The sequence below is a fragment of the Lemur catta genome, chromosome 4 (genome assembly GCF_020740605.2).
Source record: "Lemur catta isolate mLemCat1 chromosome 4, mLemCat1.pri, whole genome shotgun sequence".
Lineage (NCBI taxonomy): Eukaryota > Metazoa > Chordata > Mammalia > Primates > Lemuridae > Lemur > Lemur catta.
In genome coordinates this window covers 50,161,730-50,179,060 of record NC_059131.1, presented here as the reverse complement: position 1 = coordinate 50,179,060, position 17,331 = coordinate 50,161,730, and the positions used below count along the sequence as shown (strand labels likewise).

General features: G+C 36.7%; 1 long non-coding RNA gene and 1 pseudogene across 6 annotated transcripts in view; both read left to right on the top strand.

The window, feature by feature from the left end:
• Positions 1 to 17,331, top strand: part of LOC123636984 — a 46,228-nt gene that overhangs the window by 7,728 nt on the left and 21,169 nt on the right. The gene's annotated exons all lie outside the window — the stretch shown is intronic.
• LOC123637599 lies at positions 1,021 to 1,117 on the top strand (annotated as a pseudogene).

Below are 17,331 nucleotides of genomic sequence, written 5' to 3'. Positions count from 1 at the left end.
TCAGGCTGGTCTTGAACTCTTGAGCTCAAGCAATCCTTCCACCTTGGCCTCCCAGAGTTCTAGGATTACAGGCATGAGCTACCATAGCCGACAGAAAATTGGTATTTGACTGTGGTATCGTTACTGAAAACTCGGCCACTTGTCCACAAGGCCAAAGAAGAACGAGGACAAGCGGTTTGAGGAAGAAGGAAAGAGAGTTTACTTTGCCTGCAAAGGAGGAAATATGGTAGACCTTCTCGTCTCAAAATCCCAAATTTCCTGAACATTCACAGAAATACAGAGTTTTTAAAGGATAGGTTCTCAGCTTCAGACAATTACTGTTGAACTACAGATGATAATTTTGATCATCCCATCTCCTGAAGGCAATCTCCTGACCTCCATCCAGGATCTCCCTTTACCAGGTCCAGCTGGGCCATCTCCTGTTGCACAAATAAACAAAAGACGCTGCCCCTCCCAACCACTAGCCTGAGACAGGGATGCAGGCTTTATTTCTCAAAAAGGAGTGGAAGATGTTTTAAAGAGACAAAGTATTTTTGCCATTTTTTTCCCCAGGCCATTCCCTCTGTTACATATTCCCCGCTGTCAATATTTCCCTTCCATATCTATGGAAGGAGGGGTGACTACTCTGTTACAGTATCTGAACAGAAGGATAGAACTATTCCATGCAGAGAGCCTGGAGAATTCTGTCTCTTTTTTAACAGCAGTAGGGCTCTGACCCAACGAGGTGTTGTTTTGAAGCCCACAAATATGTGTAGAACACCATATTTTCATCATCAGCACTTTTACAAACTTTTGCAACTTTGTTATATATGTTGTTACCTAAACTCAGCCACTTACTGTTGATTCATTTAGGCTTTTATTTCCAAGTTTAATTTTTTGTCCTTGAAGCTTGCTGACCCAGTATGCTCTCTGACAGTTGAACAATGATTCCCCTGTTGTATAAGTTTGGTTGTAAGTTGTATAATAGGTCTACACTATAATAAAATGTGTATCACTCATATAACATATATAAAAGTAAATGTGCTCGCTTCGGCAGCACATATACTAAAATTGGAATGATACAGAGAAGATTAGCATGGCCCCTAAAATAATTAATAATAAATAAATAAATAAATAAAAGTAAACATGATGTCTGTCTGGAAAGTATCCAGCCATTGTTATTATAACAAGAATGGTTACGTGGCTGGATACTTTCTGGACAGACCTTGTATATCCAATATAACATATATATGATAAAACTTATGCCCATAGGCTCTATTACACAATTACGTATCATTTTTATTGTTCTCAGAATTTGACTTTTAGTAGCTGACTTTTCAATAAGTCTCCAGTGCCCCTATATAGTTTATAAAATAGCTAAGTTTGAGTTTCTCTTTTCATGTGATTTAGGAGAAAATATCATGCCTGACAACAGTATCCAACATCAAAATGTAAGCTCTGACCTCCAAGTGATCTGTTATCACAAAATAAAAGGGAATGATCAGAGCAATAGCAAATGCTTAAATTTGAGAATCACAGGGACTATCTGAATAAGATGCATAAGATTTGATCAAATTCAGACTTTACATATATTTAACCTAAATAAGATGTTCTGTGATTAAAATTTGATGTTAGTGAACAAACACAGGACTTGAGGGCAGTGATACATTTAAATCTAATGAAAAATTAAAAAGGGATAATATTCCATGGCCAAGTCCCCAAAAAGCAGCATCTGGAACAGAAGGAGCTTTTTCACAAGCTGTTTCAGGCCTTGAAGCTTAATAAAGAAGTCTAAAATAAAAACATGTGAGTTTATGGAAATAAAAATAGAGCCTAGTAAGACTAAGCTCAGGCTCTGCCTTTTCTATTGGCCTAGAGGCCTAAGGTCTATCTCTTCTAACTCCCCAGGGTTACTTTTTTAAAAAATTAGGCCGGGCACGGTGGCTCACGCCTGTAATCCTAGCACTCTGGGAGGCCGAGGCAGGTGGATCGCTCAAGGTCAGGAGTTCGAGACCAGCCTGAGCAAGAGCGAGACCCCGTCTCTATTAAAAATAGAAAGAAATTATCTGGCCAACTAAAAATATATATAGAAAAAAATTAGCCGGGCATGGTGGTGCATGCCTGTAGTCCCAGCTACTGGGGAGGCTAAGGCAGTAGGATTGCTTAAGCCCAGAAGTTTGAGGTTGCTGTGAGCTAGGCTGTTGCCACGGCACTCACTCTAGCCTGGGCAACAGAGTGAGACTCTGTCTCAAAAAAAAAAAAAAAAATTAATACACAATAATTGTACATATTTATGTGGTATATGTGACATTTTGATACATGCATAGAATGTGTAATGATCAAATCAGGGTCATTAGGATATCCATCACCTCAGTTATCATTTCTTTGTATTAGGAACATTCCAAATCATCCCTTCTAGCTATTTTTAAATTATACAATAAATTATTGTTAACTAGGGGCCGGGCGCGGTGGCTCACGCCTGTAATCCTAGCTCTGGGAGGCCGAGGCGGGTGGATCGCTCGAGGTCAGGAGTTCGAGACCAGCCTGAGCAAGAGTGAGACCCCGTCTCTACTAAAAAAAATAGAAAGAAATTATCTGGCCAACTAAAAATATATATACAAAAAAAATTAGCCGGGCATGGTGGCTCATGCCTGTAGTCCCAGCTACTCGGGAGGCTGAGGCAGTAGGATCGCTTAAGCCCAGGAGTCTGAGGTTGCTGTGAGCTAGGCTGATGCCACGGCACTCACTCTAGCCCGGGCAACAAAGTGAGACTCTGTCTCAAAAAAATAAATAAATAAATAAATAAATAAATTATTGTTAACTAAAATCACCCTAATGTGCTATCAAACACTAGAATATATGTCTTCTCTCTAACTGTAATTTTTGTACACATTAACCAACCTCTCTTCATCTCCTCCTTCCTGCTAACCATTCCAGCCTCTGGTAACCACCATTCTACTCTCTACCTCCTTAAGATCAACTTTTTTATTAATAGCTCCCACATATGAGTAAGTACATTCAATATTTGTCTTTCTGTGCCTTATTCACTTAACATGATGTCCTCCAGGCTCATCCATGTTGCTGCAAATGATAGGATTTTATTCTTTTTTATAACTGAATAATATTTCATTGTGTATATATACATTTATCCATTGACAGAAACTTAGGTTGATTCTGCATCTTGGCTATTGTGAATAATGCTACAATGAACATGGGAATGTGGATATCTCTTTGACATACTGATTTCTTTTCTTTTGGACATATACCCAGCAGTGGGATTGCTGGATCATATAGTATTTCTATTTTTAGTTTTTTGAGGAATGTTCATACTGTTTTCCATAATGGCTATACTAATTTATGTTCCCACCAATAGCATACTTCACTCCCCCATTCTCCACATCCTCACCAGGATGTGTTATTTTTGTCTTTTTGATAGTAGCCCATGTAACTGAGGTAAAATGATATCTCATGGTGGTTTTGATTTGCATTTTCCTGATGATTAGTGATGCTGAGAATTTTTTCATAAAGCTGTTGGCCATTTGTGTATCTACTTTTGAGAAATGTTGATTCACATCATTTGTAAATCAGATTATTTGGGGTTTTGCTGTTGAGTTGTTTGAATTCGTTATATATTCTGGTTATTAATCTCTTGTCTAATGGACAGTTTGTAAATATTTTGCCCCATTCTGTAGGTTGTTTCTTCACTCTGTTGACTGTTTCCTTTGCTGTGCAGAAGGTTTTTAGCTTGATATAATCCCATTTGTCTATGTTTGCTTTCGTTGCCTGCGCTTTTGAGGTCTTACCCAAAAAATCCTTGCCAAGATCAATGTCCTGGAGCATTTCCCCAAAGTTTTCTTCTAATAATGTCATAGTTTCAGATCTTACATACAAGTCTTTAATCCATTTAGAGTTAATTTTTTATATGGTGAGAGAGAGGGGTCTAGTTTCTTTCTCCTACATATGGATATCCAATTTTTCCAGCACCATCCAAGGTTGCTTCTTACCTGTGTGATAGTCTTTATGAGTCCAGCTGAGATCTTCATGTACAACTTCAGATGAAGCTGTGAGCCTTCTGTACACTCTAACTCACTTCCTAGTCCTGACTCTCAGATAAGGTAAACAGCAGAGGAGTTAGCAGGGAGTTAACTCTCTTTCTGTCACTGCTAAAGCAACATAGCAATTTAGTCCAGTGGTTTCCAGTCTTCACCACAAGGATCCCACTGAACACATTTTGCTGCTTAATGTTGGCTATTTTTCTGAACTCTTGCCAGGTAGAGTATATACTCTGTATGTTCACCATGTGTAGATGACAGTCATCTGACATGTGCCTCCAATAACTGTCATGGTATACCCTGAAATAATCAGTATCACTATTGTTTTGTGGAATATTGAAAATAGCCCTCAGATGCCCATGACCACCTGCAGATTTATTACAGCTCCCTTATTTTAAAGATGAATAGACTGAGGTGCAGAGAGGTTAAGTGATGGAATAATGAATCCAGTGGAAAGCATACTGAACCATGAATTAGGAGACTTGGGATCTTGTCTTCAATTTAACAGCACTTAGCTTTGTAATACTGGTCAGACTTTTTAAACTTTTCTCACTTTATACAATTCTGTTTGATTTTTGCTCCCCGCCATAAATGCGTTACTCTTTTAATCTTTAAGGATGTTATTTTACAAAGCACAGTTATGACATTGAAAATTGTGTTCTTATATTTTATTGGTGCAGTACTAACCAGGTTGTCCATTAAGATTATCAGATATTCTCACCTTATACACTTGTTCCTTCCTTATTCCTTTTCTATCTGTTTGCTTTCCCTTTTTCTCCTTGATGATCAGAATAAGACTTACCAGGTTCAGCCGCATGACTTGCATTAACATTTCTGGAAATGCTGTCGATTATATTTGTTTAGGAACACATAGATAATTGACACATTACACATGAATTGACTTCCCATTGTAAATTATACGTACAAATGATTGGCTCCTAAAAGAATGTTGTCATTGACAATAGACTGCTCATCTTCAATGGCCTAGAAACCTCATTATGCTAAAGTATAATATTAGAGACCTGTCGCATAATTTTGGCAACATGACACCCTCACTTTTCGCATAGAACAGAGAACTTGAGTTTTCTTTTGAACATCTGGTTGAGATTTAATCTTGGAATGTAAACTTGCCACAGAAAAACAGGTAGACCTGTTCAAACCTGTTTGGGTGTCTTAAGAATAAATGATTGCTTTTTACTCTTTGGTTAAGATTATGGGGCAAGGATATTTTCCATTGTTGCTTTGGTTTGGCAATGACATTAATGTAGAAAAAGACTTTATTAAGCATTATAGGTGTTTTCGTAAATTTTGAGGACCTCAAAGAAAGAGTTTACTAGGGACTTGCTAGTATCGACTTACAACTTTTATTTATTTTATTTCATTTATTTATTTGTTTTTTGAGACAGAGTCTCACTCGGTTGCTCATGCTTGAGTGCCGTGGCATCAGCCTAGCTCACAGCAACCTCAAACTCCTGGGCTTAGGCAATCCTTCTGTCTCAGCCTCCCGAGTAGCTGGGACTACAGGCATGCACCACCATGCCCGTAGTCATATATAATTTTTTCTATATATTTTTAGTTGTCCAGGTAATTTCTTACTATTTTTAGTAGAGATGGGGGTGTCGCTCTTGTTCAGGCTGGTCTCGAACCTCTGACCTCGAGCAATCCTCCTGCCTTGGCCTCCCAGGGTGCTGGGATTACAGGCGTGAGCCACAGCACCCAGCCTTGGACTGTACGACTTGGAAGTATAATCTACTACTCATGTAGGAAGCATGGAATGAGATCACCAAGCATGTTATGTAGCATGACACCATCCCTGAAAATAAATACTAGTCCATTTACTGCAGCTTAAATGGAATCAGTCTAAATAAATTAAGCACTAAAGAAAATAATAAAGTCTATTCCCAGTAGTAACAGTAACAGTAGCTACTATTTATTGAGGAATTTTTTGTCACACATTGTACTAAACATTTAAAATATGTTATCTAATTTAACTAAGTCCTCACAATAATCCTATGAGGTTAGTACTATTTTACAAGTAATAGAAATGAAGCCAAGAGAGATTAAAATCACCTACCTAAAATAACACACCTGGCAGGAACACCAGGATTAAAACCTAAGTCTGATTCGAAGTCTGAGTTCCCTCCATGATAAAATACTACTTCTGTTTTTTATTCTGTGATTTTTTGTTTTGGTTAATAATTACATAAAACATGACTTCATTCTCTCTTTAAAATACAGAGCATTACATACAGATGCACTTCAAGTCCCTTTTCCTCCCATCATCCCGCCTAATTTCCTCTCACCTTCCCCAGAAGTATTATTGCTTTAAGTTTTGATAGGTTTTTACAGATCATTTTTTAAATGCCCATTAGATGTGTATATAACAATGTTCAACATTATTAGCCATTATGGAAATGCAAATTAAAACCACAATGAGATATCGCTATATATCTATTAGAATATTAGACTGGCTAAAATTAAAAAAAATAATAATACCTAATGCTAATGCAGAAACGATCTCTCACACATTGCTGGTCGGAATGTAAAATGATACACTTAGTCTGGAAAATACTCTCAATGTCTTATAAAACTAATCATTCACTTACCATCCAACCCAACAACTGTATGCTTGAGCATTTACCCCAGAGAAATGAAAACATCCATTCACATAGAAAGCTGTATATGAATGTTCATAACAGTTTTATTTGCAATAACCAAAAGCTGGAAACAGCTAGTTTTTGTCATTTAATTAATGGATGGTTAAACAAAGTGTGATGCATTCATCCCATGGAATACTATACAGCAATAAAAAGAAACAAACTATTGATACTCTATTGAGATACACAACTTGAATAGGCCTCAAAGGAATTAGGATGAGTTTTAAAAATCCCTAATCTTAAAAGGTTACATACTGTATGATTCCATTTCTTTCTGTTTTTTCTTTTTCTCTTCCTTCTTCCTCTCTCTCTCTCCCTCCCTCTTTCTCTCTCCCTCCCTCCCTCCCTCTATCTCTCTCCCTCCCTCCCTCTCTCCTTCCTTCCTTCCTTCCTTTCTTTCTTTCTTTCTTTTTTCTTTCTTCTTTCTTTCTTTCTTTTCTTTCTCAGGGTCTCACTCTATTCCCCAGGCTAGAACCAGGCTAGAATGTAGTGGTGTCAACCTAGTTCACTGCAACCTCAAACTCCTGGGCTCAAGTCTTCCTGCCTCAGCCTCGCGAGTAGCTGGGTAACTAATTTTTCTGTTTCTCGTAGAGATAGGGTCTTGCTATGTTGTTTAGTCTGGTCTCGAATTTCTGACCTCAAGCAATCCTCCTGCCTCAGCCTCCAAAAGTGCTGGGATTACAGATGTGAGCCACCACACCCGGCCTATAATTCCATTTCTATAATATTCTTGAAGTGACAAAATTATAGAGATGGAGAACAGATTAGTGGTTGCCAGGCATTAGGGACGTGCAGGGGAGCCGGATGGGTATAACCATGAAGGGGTGGCATGAGGGATCTTTATGGTGAGGAAGCAGTTCTGTATCTTGATTGTGGTGGTGGTTATACAAATCTATACGTACGACAAAATTACACAGAAATACACACACAAATGAGTGCATATAAAATTGGTGAAATAGGAATAACTTTGTGGATTGTATCAATGTCAATTTCCTGGTTTTGACATTGAAGTATACTTATATGTTATCATTGGGGGAAACTAAATGAAGGGTACATAGGACGTCCCTGTACTATTTTTTTCAATTCCTGTTAGTATAATTATTTAAAAATTAAAAAGTCAAATGCAAAAATATTCATTAAATACATATATATTCCTGTATAAAATTTATAGTATTGATTGTTCTAAGTGTCTTTTCTGTAAATAGTATCATTCTGATGATGTCATCCTCCAAGCTTATTTGCTCACTCAACATTCTGTTTTTGAGATCCATCCAAACTAATACATAGAAACATAATTTCTGTAACTACTGCAAAGGATTCTGGAATATGACTATGTCACATTTTATTTATCCCTTCCCCAACTTATAAATACTTAGATGTTTTCCTATTACAAAGCTTGTTGTGATGAATATCCTCGTATGTGGCTCATTGTGCACATTTGCAAGAGTTTTTCTAGTGTAGTGTTTCCGATAATTAGAACTAATAAAAATACTAGCTGTCAGTGTTTCTTGAGCACTGGCTATAATATTACTATGATTGATGAGGACATTGAGAAGTTAGCTAACTTGCCAAAAGTCTCACAGCCAGTCAAAACCATCCTGGTTAACTCCAGTGCCTGCATTCTTAACCACTGCAGTGCACAGCTGCCTCCAGCACTGGGATCTGAAGCTGTTTCACCACTCACAAGTTGTCATTACAAAGGAGGACAGGCTAGAGAAGTGCAATGGGACATTACCTTTTACCAACCGTATCATACTATTTTCTCATTTTGAGTTTGTGTTCAGTTAAAATTCTGATCTTCTTCCCAGAATGTTTATCTGGGTGTCCTCAATCTGTACTTTGCAATTTAAACTTTTTTTTTTTTTTTTGAGACAGAGTCTCACTCTGTTGCCTGGACTAGAGTGCCATGGCGTCAGCAGCCTAGCTCACAGCAACCTCAAACTCCTGGGCTTAAGCGATCCTTCTGCCTCAGCCTCCTCAGTAGCTGGGACTGCAGGCATGCATCACCATGCCTGGCTAATTTTTTCTATATATTTTTTTAGTTGTTTGGCTAATTTCTTTCTATTTTTAGTAGAGATGGGGTCTCGCTCTTATTCAGGCTGGTTTCGAACTCCTGAGCTCAAAGGATCCTCCCACCTCAGCCTCCCAGAGTGTTAGGATTACAGGCATGAGCCACTGCACCCCGCCTGAAATTTAATCTTTAAGCCTAAAATAGGGTCTTTTAAAATTTATTCTGGTTAATTTGATCTTACTGGTTTGAAACTGTAATTCCTACATATTGAGATAAACATTTATTTTAAATATAAGGGTTTTCAGAGCATTACCTGTAAAGTATTCCTGCCGAAAAAAATGTTGAGACAGAATTGCATTGGGCTTTTAGAGTTAACTTCCATTTAGAGGAGATGAAAGGGGTAGAGGAATAAGTTAAATGATATCACAGGGAACTGGGTGCAGGGACTCACGCCTATAATCCTAGCACTTTGGGAGACCAGAGGATTGCTCGAGGCCAGGAGTCCAAGACCAACCTGAGCAACATAGCGAGACCTCATCTCTATGAAAAATAGAAAAAATTGACTGGGCATGGTGGCAAGCACCTGTAGTCCCAGCTACTTGGGAGACTGAGGCAGGAGGATCACTTGAGTCCTGGAATTTGAGGTTGCAGTGATCTATGATGACCCCACTGCACTCCAGCCTGGGCCACAAGCAAGACCCTATCTCAAAAACAAAAACAAACAAAAAAACTCCAAAAAGCATGATACCACAGGTAAGCAAACTGACACATTCATAATGTAGAATATTCTACAGGACAATTAACACAGTTTTTTTGCAACAAATCAATGCCATGAATAAAGTGTACGTGTGTGTGTGTGTGTGTGTGTGTGTGTGTGTGTGTGTGTGTAGGGGGCAATTTTTTCTAAATAAAAAGAAACTTAAGAAACAGAACAACCAATTGTAATGAGTAGAACTTAACTTTAAAAAAAGGCATTTTGAGACAATTGTAGAAGTAGGATTATGGGGATTCGATTGTATAAGAGGATACGAAGGGATTATTGGTAATTTTGGTAAGTACTATAAAGGCATTGTGATTATATCAGAAAATACTCATTTTTAAAAGAGATTCTTATCAAAGTATTTGTAGGTAACATGCTATGATGTCTCAATTTGCTTTAAAATACTCCAGGGGAAAAAAGGATAGATTCAGCAAATGGAGCAAAGTCTTGGTAATCACTGAATCTGAATTAATAAATATATTAAGAGTTCATGTACTCTTCTTTTTAAATATACATTTTAATCTGTTTAACAAATTCAATAATAAACTTCAAAGTATTTTCATTATAAAAGTAACAGAAAACATGGTAGGGGGAGGGTTTGGAAGCTTAGAAAAGTAAAAGAAAAAGTAAAGCCCATAGCCCCATATCCTCTACCCACTGTTAAAATTTAGGTGCATTTTCTCCTAGTATTTTTCGATGTGTGTTTTGGTTTGATTTTCATGATTGAAATGAAATCTGTATATCATTTTATATCCCATTTTCCCCCTTACATATGTAAGCACTTTAAAATATCATGAATTTTCTTAAGCATCATATTTAATGATGAACATAGTACTGAAAAGTAACCAAGTTTTTTAAAAAAAATTCCTTTTACTTTAAAAAAATATTTTTTTGAGTAATAACTTATGTAGACAATACTGCATTCATTTAAAGTGTACAATTTTATTAATTTCAAAATGGTATTTTTTTTTGTTTGTTTTTTGAGACAGAGTTTCACTCTGTTGCCCGGGCTAGAGTGCCATGGCGTCAGCCTAGCTCACAGCAACCTCAAACTCCTGGGCTCAAGCAATCCATCTGCCTCAGCCTCCCGAGTAGCTGGGACTACAGGCATGAACCACCATGCCCGGCTAATTTTTCTATATATTTTTAGTAGTCCAGCTAATTTCTTTCTGTTTTTGGTAGAGACGGGGTCTCGCTCTTGCTCAGGTTGGTCTCGAACTCCTGAGCTCAAACGATCCTCCCGCCTCGGCCTCCCAGAGTGCTAGGATTACAGGTGTGAGCCACCACACCCAGCCAAAATGGTATTCTTGAAATATATTTTATCTTATGTTAATATAGCAACTCTAGCCTTTGTATGCTATTGTTTGAATAATTTTTTCTTCCATTTATTTCCAACCTTTCTGCACCTTTATTTTTAATTTTTATTCGTCAATTAAAGGAATAAAAATTGCATATATTTATGGTGTACAACATGATATTTTGAAATATGTATACATTGTGGAATGGCTAAGTCAAGCTAATTAACATATGTATTACCACACATATTTATCATTTACTGTGAAGCCACTGTCATAGGCTTCAAAAAGCTAGAATACTTATAATCTACTCTCTTAGCAATTTTTAAGTATATGATATATTGTTATTAACTTTAATCACCATGTTGTACCATAGATCTCTTGAACTTATTCCTCTTGTCTGAAATTTTGTGTCCTTTGACGAACATCTCCCTGGTCCCTCACCTTCCCCCAGCCCGTAATAACCAATATTCTACTCTTGTGCTTCTATGAGTTTGACTTTTTGAGATTCCACATATAAGTGAAATCATGTGGTATTTGTTTATAAGAGGATTCTAACAAGTAATTGGCTTAATTAAATTAAATTAAACTGGCTTAATCAAAATATGGAATTTGTTGGCTCATGTAGCTGAAAATTTTAGGAGTAGACTTTAAGAACAGTGTTATCAGGGACTCAAATAATGACTCCAGGACCCAGTGTCTTTCTCCATCTCATGGTTACATTTCCACTGTGTTGGGCTTTAACTTTGAGGTGGTAAGATGATATCAGCAATTCTCCATCTTATATCATTCTAGGTTCAAAGTTAGTTGAAAAGAAGTCTTTTCCCATGACTCATTATGATTAGGCAAATTTGGTCAAATGACTTTCCCTGAACAAATCAGTGTGACCAGGGGGAAAAAAATTCTAATAGTCGGCTGGTCCTGGTCACATGCTCAATTCTTGGTGGAGAAAAGATATCCATTTGCTGCATGTGGACCAAAAACAGAATTCATAACAGGAAATCACAGGGCTGTTACCAAAAGAAGGGAAAATGGATGTGTGCTGGACAACCACAAAGCCATAGGAAGACACCATAGTGTAATAATTATATGTATCATTTAGGACTTTTTCTGATGCAAGTAACAAAAAAAAATTTAACTCTGTTTTTAAATAGTAGAGAAAGGAATTGATTGGCTCCCATAACTGAAAAATCCAAGGAAATAAATTTTCAGGCATCTCTGGATGTAGGACATACAAAATGTCATCTCTGCATTGTGCTCAGGTTCCACCTGATGACTCCTAGCAGTTCTAGGATCCACTGCTCCCTCCCCAGCACCCCACCTGGTGATGCCTAAATGACTGCAGCAGCTCTTATCTAAATATTTTCTGCTCCAGGTCCAGGGGGGGTAGGGAAAGAGCTTCTTTCCTCCAACACCCAAACAAAAGTCCTGGTCCTCACTCTAATTGTCCAGATTTGGGCCACATGCTCATCACTGGACCAACCACTATAGCCAAGGGGATGGGAATTGCTTATTGATTTAGGGAATAGCCCTAGCGCTCAAATCTAAGGAGTGAGAACAAAAAAGACATGGCTCTCTGAGGGTGTTCTGGCACGCTGTTTTCACAGAAAAATGGTGAATAGATGCTAGGAAACAAAAGCAATAATTGTCCACTACACATGAATGCTTTATAGACACTGTTACACGTGATTATGCTCGGGTAACTATTACCTTGTAATTATTACTGACTTGTTTAGTGTTACTTTGAGTAACACTTTCAATTCACCAAAAACGGTAGTATTTAAAAAATGCCTCACTAAAAGTTGAGAGCCACTGTCCTATGGTTGGTTGAAGTTGGTATATTAGTTGATATAGTCAATCCCCTATCTGTCCCTCACCACTCCCATATGACTTTTAATATGGTCTACAAGTGGCTAGTCTTTCAGTATTTCATCTGTTCTTCAAAATTTCTCAGATTACTGTCAGCAGTTCCATGATCATGTCTGCCAAGGTTTTTTAAAATTACAATACAGTGTAGTTTATTGTGACACTTGAATTCTGCTGTCATAGGCTTTAATTTCATCTTAAGGATATACATTTTAGCAACAGCCATTTACTCCTTGCTCATGATGTAGCTGCTACAAAATTTGAGGGGCATATATACTGATGGATCCCCATCCCCAGCTCCAAGGGAGGGCTCTGATTGGTTTAATTTAATCAGGATAATTCCATCTCCCTTGCAACAGTCATTGGTTTAGGTAACCTAAATAAAAGCGAGTTTTATGGGATTGACTGACCACTAGATTTGGGTCAAGATGGGTCCAATGAGGGGACAAATTTTTGTTTGATGATTAAAGAAATCCCATTCTCTTTCTTCTTCTAGATGGTATTATATCCCTAACTTTATTGAATTTATAGTGTAATTTGTTTATTTTTTTACAATGATGCCCATGATGGTATAGTGTAGTTTAGAGATAAGATATTAACATGAAAAATCAAGTAGTTGCCCCAGAGCATCTCCTCTAATGGATTCTTACCCTCCTCTGATTGAGCTGCATGCCCTGCTCCTATGTCAATTTAGATGGTGATCATGAAAGAAGCCTCCATTATCCATGGGGGAATGTAATTTCATCTCAATTCCATTACCAATATATTTGAGCAATACATTGATAGGTCTGTTGTCAGAAGCTTATACAGCAGTGTATGTGTGCGTGTGTGTGTATGTGTGTGTAGCTGTATCACTATATCATTGTAAGTCACTTGAGTATTATGGATCAAAATATAATAATGATTTATTTCTATTAGCAAGTTTGGAAGTTTTTATAGATAGAACTTTAGGAAATAAGGAAGAACATGTGCAAAAATTTAGCTGCTAAAGATTGCTCTTAAAAGTGTTTCTAGAAACATTTTATAACAACATTGCAGTAAGCATCTTTTGTGTACATAATTCTTAGGACATAAATTCCCAGAAGCAGAATTGCTTTATATACACATCTTTAAGGCCTTTGCTCTGCGCTACAAGCAACTTAGCTGTCTAATTTTCTTGCCTCTGCTCTCTCTCCCCCTCCATTCTGTTTTATGTTGGTAAATTTATCTCCCTAAAACCCTGTGCTCATCATTTTGCTTCCCTGCTAAAAACCCTTCCTTTCTCCCTGGAGTCCAGTTCCTTGCCCTGACATCTGAGGACTCCCACAATTTAAGTCTTCCCTAGATTTCTAGTGTTTTCTGGCACCACTCCCCTGCACAAACCTTCCATTATTACTCAATTCATCTACTCTATCCCCCATTATTCCTTGTAATTCCCCATCTTTGCAATTTGGTTCAATTTATTACTCCTATAATAAAGGAAGTGTTAGAATTAGGAATGAGTAATTTAGTTTGTCACAACCTCTATGAACCTTTCCCTCACCTGCTGTCCTCCACCTGAACCCAAACTGTTGAGTTGTCCTACCTCCGGTGCTAAAAATATCCAAGTGTATGTGCTGACACTCCGTCTTCCTGTTTAGCCCCTCACCCTGCGCTCTTCTTTTTATTATGTTTCGTGCCTCTCCACTTGATGCCTCCGAGTTCCTGTGTGGAGAGAAAAGCATTTAGAGTGCCAAGAGTGTGCCTTTCTCTCATTTTCAATAATTACCTTCCCAGAGCCCATTAATCAGAACATGTTTTCCCATCTTTCTAGGCTCATTTTGTGATTGCTTTTCTGCTTTTCCATGCGTTCTTTATAGATTTTACAGCTGTTTCTGATGCTGGAGTACCTGGCCTCAAAATAACTAAGACCTAAACCTTGGTTAAAGAATTAGCATCCAGTGGGACAGAGTTGAAAAGATGATGTAAAATAACTACAAGAGGTTTAAAAGAGAGAGAGAGAGAAAATACCATTTGCTTCATAAGTTTTTTCCAGCATTTTGTTTCTAGAGCACATTCTAAAAGAAAGCATTCATAAATTCTCAAGTGTCATCAGACTTAGGGGAACTGATATAAATAAGGTTAAAATAAAAAGGCTTATATAAAAAGTACAGCCAAATTGTTAACAACTCTGAAATTACAATTGCTAATGATAAAGAAACAGTTTAGAGATAAAAACACATAATTTGGTTAGAGAAGATGAAGTCAAAGGAGACATACATGTAATTCTCAGCCAGACACAGATTTTTTACAAAGATATCCTTAACTTCATTTGGCTGACTGGGGTTCTTACTTCCATTAAGAAACCACTTCAAAGATAAAACAAATGAGAAAAATTAGACTTTTTTATGCATGATAGGTTTTTCTGAGAGTAGATTCAAATGATGGAGCCTATTATGTTCTTTCTTAGCAACTAGGATTGGTTTTCATATTGTATCAATTTTAATAATTTAAATTTATATACATATGTAATAAAATAATTCTTTTTTTCTATTCCTTTGTTTATGAAATTGTATTTGAAGTGAAAAGGACTTTGAACCGAATATAGTGACTTACAAAGACATAAAAATGTGGTTTTGTAACAAAAAGGAAGGAGAGAAAATGATCAAGTAGAAAAATACCATTATCAATATTTTTAATATTTTCATTGTTCAAACATTTTACATGATTAAATAATTTTTCAAAGCCTTCATAGTCTTTTAGGTAAAGTTACCTGCAAACACCGTTTTCTTTATTATTTTGAATCATCATTTCATCAGTTTCCTTTTGGAAATTTGTAACTCATTTGCTTCTTTTTTAAAAAAAACAGCTTTATTGAGATATAATTAGTATACCATAAAATTCATCCATTCAAAGTATATAATTCAATGGCTTCTAGTACATTCACAGAGTTAGGCAACCACTACCAAAATCATTTTTAGAATACTTTATTACACCAAAAGGAAACCCATACCCGTTAGCTATCACACCCAATTCCTCCAGACCTGGGCAACCACCCATCTATTTTCTGTTTCTTTGGATTTACCTGTTCTGAATATTTTATATAAATGGAATCATATGTTACATTGTCCTTTGTGACTGGCTTTCTTCACTTAGTATAATGTTTTCAAGGCTCATCCATGTTGTAGTATGTATCAGTACTTTGTTTCTTTTCATTGCTGAATAATATCCTGTTATGGACATACCGCATTTTATTTGTCCATTTACAAGTTGGACATTTGGGGCATTTCCATTTTTTTTGCTATTATGAATAATGTTGCTAAGAACATTTATGTACAAGTTTTAGTATGAACGTGTGTTTTTATTTCTCATTTCTCTTAGATATACATCCAGGAGTGGAATTGCTGGATCTGGCCCAAGATCTTTTTTAATATAGGACATTTATTTAATATACTTAATATAGCTATAAATATAGCTATAAATTTCCCCCTGAGGACTACTTTAGCTAAATTGTTTATGTTTTGATATGTTTTCATTTTCATTCATCCCAAAGTGTTTTATAATTTCCTTTGTGATTTATTCTTTGACCAATTGATTCTTTAGGAATGTGTTGTTTGATTTTCATATATTTGTGAGTGTCCCAAATTTCTATTTCATTCCTTTATGGCCAGGGAACATATTTTTGTATTATTTTAAAACTAAAGCTGAGAGTGGTGGCCCATGCCTGTAATCCCAGCACTTTGGGAGACTAAGGCAGGAGAATAACTTGAGTTTGGTGCCAGCCTGGGCAACATAGGGAGCCCCATCTCCACAAAAAATTTAAAAATTAGCCAGGTGGGGTGGTGTGTGGTGGTGTATGCCTGTAGTCCCAGCTAATTGGGAGGCTGAGGTGGTAAGACTGCTTGAGTCTGGGAGTTGGAAGTTACAAACTTATACTAACTCAGTTCCACTGAGACAGAGAAACATTACTCCTATATATCTCTACCTGCTCTTTCCCCTTTTTGGACTATTACTCTCATATATGTTATGTCTATATATGATAAAACTCAAAATACATTATTATAATTATAACTTTACATATTTTTATGTGTAGTAAAGAAGGTAAGAGAAGAAAAGAGAGAGCAGGTGTATGTTTATAGAGTTTATTTTATTAACCTTCTTATTTACTATTACTGGTCTCCTCATTTGTTTCTGTGATTTAGAGTCACCATCTTGTGCAATTTTCTTACTCCATAAAGCTTTGCTCCCACCATCTACTTTGCACTGCTATTGTCAAACATAATACATTTGTACATGTTATAGGCCAAACAATACAATTACATACATTTCATTTTACACAATTGCTTTAAAATCAGTTAAGAGATGGAGAATAAATATAAATTTATCCTTTTTAAATAATTACCTTTATCAGTACTCTTTATTTTTATTTTTTTCACGTGCATTTGAATTACTGTCTGGAGTCACTTGCTTTCAGTATGAAAACCTTCCTTTAATGTTTCTTATAAGGAGAGTCTGCTAAGAATGAATTCTCAGTTTTTGTTTATCTTTTTGTTTTTTTGTTTTTTAAGACAGAGTCTTGCTCTGTTGCCCGGGCTAGAGTGCCATGATGTCAGCATAGCTCACAGCAATCTCAAACTCCTGGCACAAGCAATCTTCCTGCCTCAGCCTCCCAAGTAGGTGGGACCACAGGCATGCGCCACCATGTCTGGCTAATTTTTTCTATTTTTTTGTTTGTTTGTTTGTTTCTCAGCTA